The sequence below is a fragment of the Chelonoidis abingdonii genome, unplaced genomic scaffold (assembly GCF_003597395.2).
Source record: "Chelonoidis abingdonii isolate Lonesome George unplaced genomic scaffold, CheloAbing_2.0 scaffold0543, whole genome shotgun sequence".
Lineage (NCBI taxonomy): Eukaryota > Metazoa > Chordata > Testudines > Testudinidae > Chelonoidis > Chelonoidis abingdonii.
The window spans coordinates 1-7,442 of record NW_027424804.1 but is presented as its reverse complement, the minus strand read 5'-3'; the positions used below and the strand labels follow the sequence as shown (position 1 = coordinate 7,442).

The 7,442-nt window shown below is 45.5% G+C and overlaps 1 pseudogene; it reads right to left on the bottom strand.

Annotated features, from left to right (window-relative positions):
- Positions 1-63: 63 nt before the first annotated feature.
- Positions 64-2,275, bottom strand: LOC142046032 (olfactory receptor 6N1-like; annotated as a pseudogene).
- Between the last annotated feature and the right edge of the window lie 5,167 nt (positions 2,276-7,442).

The following is a 7,442-nucleotide window of genomic DNA, read 5'->3' as shown; positions in this document are numbered from 1 at the left end:
ATCATGCTGTATTTATTTAAAAAACAAAAAAAATAAGAGAACTTTTCTCAAGGCTTCATTTACCTCCTTGTTTCTCAGGCTGTAGATGACGGGGTTGAACAATGGCGTCAGGACTCCATAGAAGAAAGAGAACTCTTTGTTCAGGTCCCTCAATGCATCAGACTCTGAGACCAAATACACCATGATGAGATTCCCATAGAAAATTGTCACCACAATGAGGTGAGAGGAAGGTGGAAAAAGCCTTTTGCCTCCCGGTGGTGGATGGGATTTGCAGAATAGTGGAGATGATATAAACATAGGATGCCACCGTCAATAGAAATGGCGGCAGGGTGAATATGGAGGAAGGTATGAAACTAGCAACTTCCATCATGTGGGTGTCAGTGCAGGAGAGTTTTATTATTGGATGAAAATCATAAAAGAAATGGTCAATTTCATTGGGGGCCACGGAATGTTAATTGTGACATCATAAATATAAAGATGGAAACAGACATAAATCCACCTAGCCACAACCCAACTACTAGTTGGAGGCACAACCTGCCATTCATAAGTGCTGCGTAATGCAGAGGTTTGCATATTGCTAAATATCGATCACAGGACACCATAGATAAGAGAAAACATTCTGGGCCTGCTAGAGAATCAAAGACATATAATTGTGCAATGCAGCCAGTAACAGAAATGGTTCTGTCCCCAGTCAGGAGACCGGCCAGCACCCTGGGCAGGATGGTGGAGATGTAGCAGGTCTCCAAGCAGGACAAGTTCCCCAGGAAGAAATACATGGGGGTGTGAAGGTGCTGATCAGTCATAACTAGCACAATGATGAGGATGTTCCTGGCCACGGTCACAGCATAGATCACTAGAAACACCAGGAAAAGAAGAATATGAAGTCCAAGGAGATCCCCAAATCCCAGGAGGATGAATTCCGTGATGTTCGTTTGATTTCTCTCATGTATGTTTGTCATCAATTTCATCTAGGGGAAATAAAATAAATTTGGAATTGAGAATCTAAAGTCCATTATAAAACAGTCATATTTTCAATACTGGCTTCTCCCTGCTCGTAGCCATCCCAACAGTTGAGTCAAGAATCCAGAGGGTGTTGACATTTGGGGTAAAAGTTTCAAAAAAGGACCAATGTTAATTGATATCGGAAATGTAACTACTGCCTGGTATCTCTATGGTTGAGCACATCTCACCTTCAGCTTTCTGAACATGTCTGTATATTACTATAGCCACAATGTCTAAGGTTATCATTGTAGATTAAGGGGGAATAATGTCACTCCATTGGCTTCATATGGAAACCTCAGAATAATCCTGTTGTTGGGCTGATACTTCATTTACAAGTATTTGTACTACAGAGTCCATCTTGCTCTGAGATATCCTGTGACAGAACCTAGGATGGATAGTTAGATTAAGGGGATCTGCCAATCTTTCCTTTGCTGTGGTTTCTGTGACAGTTTGGGGAACTTGTCTTTGTCCATTTTATCATTCCATTTAGTTTTGTAAATGTCATTTCTAACTGGAACCATCTTCCTGGATGGGATTAACTCTTTTGTAGAAGGAAATATGGAATAGGTCATGGGGAAGTCATGCCTCAGTAGCAGTGACAATGGTATCAAGCGCCATCAACACTGAATGTCTTGTGCCTGGTGTAATAGTGGGAGTGTTGAGAGATCTCTGTCTCAGAACACTGGCCAGATATTGCTCATATCCAAGTGCATCAGCAACACATGGGATTTAGAGGTTCGATCCAATCATAACAATCTGGTGTCTGTTTCAAGAAAGTAATTGATCCAGGGTGTTATGTCTCAAGCTAGGTTTTCTCCTTGACCAATATTTGAAATCGGCCCAACAAATAAGCCCATAGGGGATTCATTAATCCAAAGTGGTGAGTTTTTTTGTCTGTTAATTTGATTGCTGTTTCACTGACATTATAATGTGGTCTAGGGTTTTGTTGGTTTTTTTTGCTGGGGGGTGGGTGGGCTCTGTGTGCTCAACCTAGGTGCCTGCTAGACTTCCTAATGAGGCTTTGATCCCTACACCCTTCAGCTCCCATTAACCCTTAACCAGGAGGTGAAGCTATTCAGAGAGAACAGAGATTTAAAAAGCCAGCTCCTAAGTGATCAGAGGAGCTACCAAGAAAGACGCAGCACTAAGCAGGCTTTGCTTGGTATTTGGGAAAGGAGGGCACTGGACATATGAAGGCTGCAGAAGCCAAAAGACAGTGGCTTACCATGGCCACATGCAAGTTCGAATCTGTTGCCCGGACCTGCGTCGTCATCTAATGTCAAAGCTGCCGACACTACAATATAAGCTGCAAAATAGCGACACTGTACTGAAATCAATGTGCAACAGGCATGTGAATAGTGTCGTCACCGTGAAGAGTATTAGACCATGTTTAAAAGGAATCTGTTTAAATACTTTCTCGTGTTCCCTCCTCCTGCAGCTGCACAAGTTTAAGCCCCTACTTTGCCATCCAAGGCTATCTCAGATAAAGGCGGGGCAGAAAAAAAGACAGCACAAAGTCTGGAAAGCATGGAAGTGACCCTAATGAAAAGTAGCTCATGATGCAGTGGAAGGAAGCGTGGATCAAATAACAGGAAAGATCCAGTGACCGTGAGACAGGAGGGACGCTCGAGAGAGAGGTGGCGGCAGGAAAAATCAGAGGCGCTAGGCAGGAAGAATCAGCGGTGGCGGGATGCAACTCTGGGGCTGCTGCCGTGAATTAACCTGACATGCTCCGCAATTGGTTGAGCTCAGGAATGGCGGCAGGAATCACAGGAGTGCCACGTGCAGCCCCGGTCATAACCCCTCCTCACTCACCATTTCCATGGCTCCTCACCAGACTGTGTAGGAAGCGTGGGAGAGCTCCATGCACCCGCCATGCCACCCCCCACTGACAGCCCAATCATAATGCTGTCACTATTTAAAAAAAATTAGTGGCTTTCCTTCTCGCTATCCTCCTCCCAAACCCACCCGGGCACCTATCCAGTTCTCTTCCCTCTTTATAATGAATGAATCAAAGAAGACATGATATTTAAATGATCGTGACTTTAGTTCCTTAAGCAAGCTGTAATTGAAGTGAACGGGTGCTTACAGGAAGGAGTCAATCAAGGGGGCGGGTGCAATCAAGGAGAAAGCAAACACAACAGTCACACCATACCTGGCCCGTGATAAACTGGTTTCAACAGCTCTTGATGCGGGCACTGCGCGGTGTGGCTCTTCTATATTACACCTGGTCTGCGCACAAATCAGTCGGCCAAGGCTGATTGCACTCAGCCTCCCACCCCGAGCCATAGGTCTCCCCCGTAAACCTCACAGAATTGTGGATCACACAACAAGCAGCATAACAAGGAAATGAAATTTGGCTGAGGTTGGAGGCAAGTCGTATGTGGGCAAGTGTCCATTAAACGGCCAAATGCACATTCATACCATCTGGCACTTGCTCAGCCGGTTAAGTTGAAGCGAGGCTCCGACTACTGTCGGAGTTGCCATGCAATAAGGGGTAGGCTGGGTCTCCAAGGATAACTACGGATTTCAACATCCCCAGCTGTGTATTTTCTTGTTAATTCCTTGCTGCAGCCATTTAAACAGAAGTATGTTCCTGGAATGACGTGAGCGTCATGACCGCTTTACCCTGCCATCATTACCAACCTTCAGCCGTTGGTGAAACGGTCCTCTTGTTATCCACTCAGCGACTCGTGCAGCATACATGGAAAAGATACCCCTTGTGAGTTAATACTGGGTGCCCTGGGCCGGTGCCAAGATAGGGATATGGGTTCCATCTATCACACCCACCACAGCTAGGGAAGCCCATTGCAGGCAAGCCATCCACATACTGCACATCCCAGAGCCAGGTACGACCTTCGGCGCAGAAGCTGAATTGATGCTTTGCTACTTGCATCATACAGCCTCCACATGTAGATGGCCACCTCCAAATAATCAACTGACCGTAGCGTATCTGGCTCGCAGCTCCAGAGAGCTATCGCCAACTGCGTTCTCAACTGAGTGGCTGCTCGTCAGCTGGTGATCGAGCATTTACAGGCAGGGTGAACAGCAAGTACAAATTCCATGAAAATGCGAAACATGTACACATGCCGAACATTTACAACATGCGAAAGTTCGAGGGCAGCCACTGGAAATCGCCCAACAGCCTGCAACAACATGCGTCTCCAACCAGTCTTGCTGTTTCCCGCCAAAATCGCAATTCAATGCGCTAAACCTGGCCGCTACCCCATTACCAGCATGCTTTTCCAATATGCATTGCAGGTGGGCCGTGGTTGAGAGAATTGTGTCGCAGTCCGTCATCACTCTCGTCTCCGCCTGCATAACCGGCCTCCTCCTCACAGTTTTGCCAGATCCTGGTTCAGCAATAGCACCTTAACGAGAATGATGCAGGTGTTTAACAAGTCCATATATGATGCCGTCTTGAGCTGAGCAGGGTCCATGCTTGCTGTGCTATGGCGTTTGCACAGTTCACCCAGGAAAAAAGGTGCGAAACAGTTGTCTGCAGCTTTCACGGAGGGAGGGGTGAGGCTGTACCCAGAATCACCAGCGACAATGTTTTTTGCCCCATCAGGCACTGCGATCTCAACCCAGAATTCCAATGGGCAGGGGAGACTGCGGGAACTATGGGATAGCTAAGGGATAGCTACCCACAGTGCAAAGCTCCGAAAATCTACGCTAGCCTCGGTACATGGACGCACACCACTGAATTAATGTGCTTTGTGTGGCCGCGTGCACTCAACTTTATATAATCTGTTTCCAAATACCGGTTTCTGTAAAATCGGAATAGCCCCATAGTGTAGACATACCCTCAGATAGGATTTGATCCTATAGGCTTCACTAATTTTTTACTTGATCTTTATACAAGCAAAACTCCTATAGACTCAAGGAGACATTTGCCTGAGTACATCTAAAAATAACTTTGGGTTTTAGCCTGTTAGGAGGTGGAGTACATAGAGAGAAAGAAAATACCCTCAGTCAAAAGGAGACAGATGCCTCTAAAACATTTTGCTAGGCTTTTCAAAGGAGCTTAAGAGAGTTAAGTGAGCAATGAAACTTTCTGTGAGTGCAATAGTAACCTATTTTATTAGTGTTATAAATGCTCGATATAAAATCATAAAAGTGTAGGACTGGAAGGGACCTCTCAAGTTTGAGGTCTAACCACTGGGCGATGAGATGTTCTGATATGGGGGCTGCCTTACTCTCTCGTTGAAGCTGTTCCACTGTGGATAATAGAGACACTGAGTCCAAGAGACAGAAAGCATGAGAATGATTCTATAGCCTGATGGTTAGAGCACTTAACTAGGAAGGGAGTGTGATGGAATCCCCCCCGCTCCAGGGTTCAGCCTGGGACTGTGGGACCACTTAATTCTCTCCAGCCTGAGCTGTCTCTCACAATGCAGCAAACCCCTCCAGGCACTGTGATCACTCAGCACAACAGTACGTGAAGCCCCACACCCAGATAGATTACATGAATGCTCCCAAAGCCACTCATGAATCACACAGAGAAAGGCACCAGAGCCAAATCCCCACAGCTCCCAGCACTGTACCTCAGGAATATACCATCTTGCACTGCTCAAGATGGTCAGTGCACACTTATTAATTGGTTCACCACTTCAACAATGGAAAGTGGACATACACCAGCCTTTGTCAAACCTGAGCAGATTTGTACCACATTTCATACTAACTCTCTAGTAAAGAAAAACAATTAAACAGACATATTGACTATAAAAGGTAGATTTTAAGTGATATTAAATGATAGGCAAAAAGTCAGAGTTAGTTACCAAAAGAAAAGAAAATGTAAGCACACACTTTACAGTCTCAACCCTATTAGACTGGGCAACAGTTAGATTAAGCAGTTTTTCTTACCGTACTGGATATTGCAGTCCTTGATGTACAGATTTGTACCTTAAATATGGACCTCTGTTGGAGTCTCAAGTCTTGTTCCATGTCTTTATTGCTTGCAGCATAGGTGGATGAAGGAGAAAGGCTCAGCATGTGGCCACTGTGTTCTGTTTTATAGCCTCAGTCCCATGTACTTGCGGAACACAAGTCCAGGCATGTCTGGGGGCATTGCTGGATCTCCAGGCAAGGTTGAGCAATTCCCTTGCTGTGGTCTCATGCAGGTGGGTCATTGAATTGTAGCTCCTTTGCTGAACAATGGTTGTTGATGGGTTGTTGTCACCCTGACCGAGAGTTGGTCACTTTCCTTGCTGTTGGTTCTGGGGAGCTAATATCTGGCTGATTCCCCAGCTTACAACATGTTTTAGTGACAACCATACAACACAATTCTCATAACTTAATATGCATTAATGATACACATATATGGACTGAGAAATGATTTTTAACAGATCATAACCTTTACCTGATACTTCACAAGCCCTGCTTTATATGTTAGATCACATGTAAAAATGAGGAATATGGGGGATTACAGGGTGCTCCCCCATGGTAGAGAATGCTGCAGGGAGTGGCCCAAAATCCTGTCCCCTTGATCTTTTGTTATTCAGCCCCGGTGGAATAGCTTCAGTAGTAGTCACTGAGGGTGCTACATGTCTGAATATCCCATAGCCCAGTGATTTCAATATTCCCCTGAGAGGATGCAGATTTTTCTGAAATACTTTCTCTCCCTCAGGGGGGACTTCAAGAAGGGGGTTTCTTATATCGTAGGGTAGTGCTCTAATCACTGAGCTAAAAGTCATGGGTTCATTCCTCTTCCCTCCCACTCAGTCTTCTTCCAAAAAACACGTTAAGCTCTGACCTCAAAGAGAGGGTTTAGAGCTGAGCATCCCATCTAAGGTAGGTGCTGAACTCCCTGAGAGGGGTACAGCTTAGCTCACAGTCCTCTTCTTGGCATCTCCTGTGGTCTAGCTTGGCCAGCTCCCAGGATGGGGTGTCTTATATGGAGCCCATTCCTAGGTGTCTATTCCTGCCCTTTCATTGCATAGGGGCCTAGGCACCTCATTCAGGATTTGTGGATCCCACTGATTTTCTAGGCACCTGCAATTTATATCTCAGTATTGCAATGTCTAATGGCTGGTCTACACTCTTTGCTGCTTTTACAGCTCCAGACTAACACGGCTACCCCTCTGATACTACACTGAAAAGGTACAGCAACAGAGATGTAGCTGTGCTGACCTAACACCTGGTGTAGACAGCACTAGGTTGATGGAAGAATTCTTCCTAGCTTCTGCCTCTAGAGGAGGTGAACGACCTACAGAACCCCTCTCATCGCTGTAGTGAGCGTCTACACTGAAGCACTACAGCAGTGCCACTGTAGCATTTTAAGCATAGGCATAGCCTACATCCCTTTGTGAATTTAGTCCTTTGTGCTCCCACTTACTATGGAAGAATCAGCCGGTGGTGGAACAAAGTGAGGTTATTTCTAGCACTGAGGCACACAGGGTGAAAAATGATAAGACATTCTAGTTTATTTATTTAATATT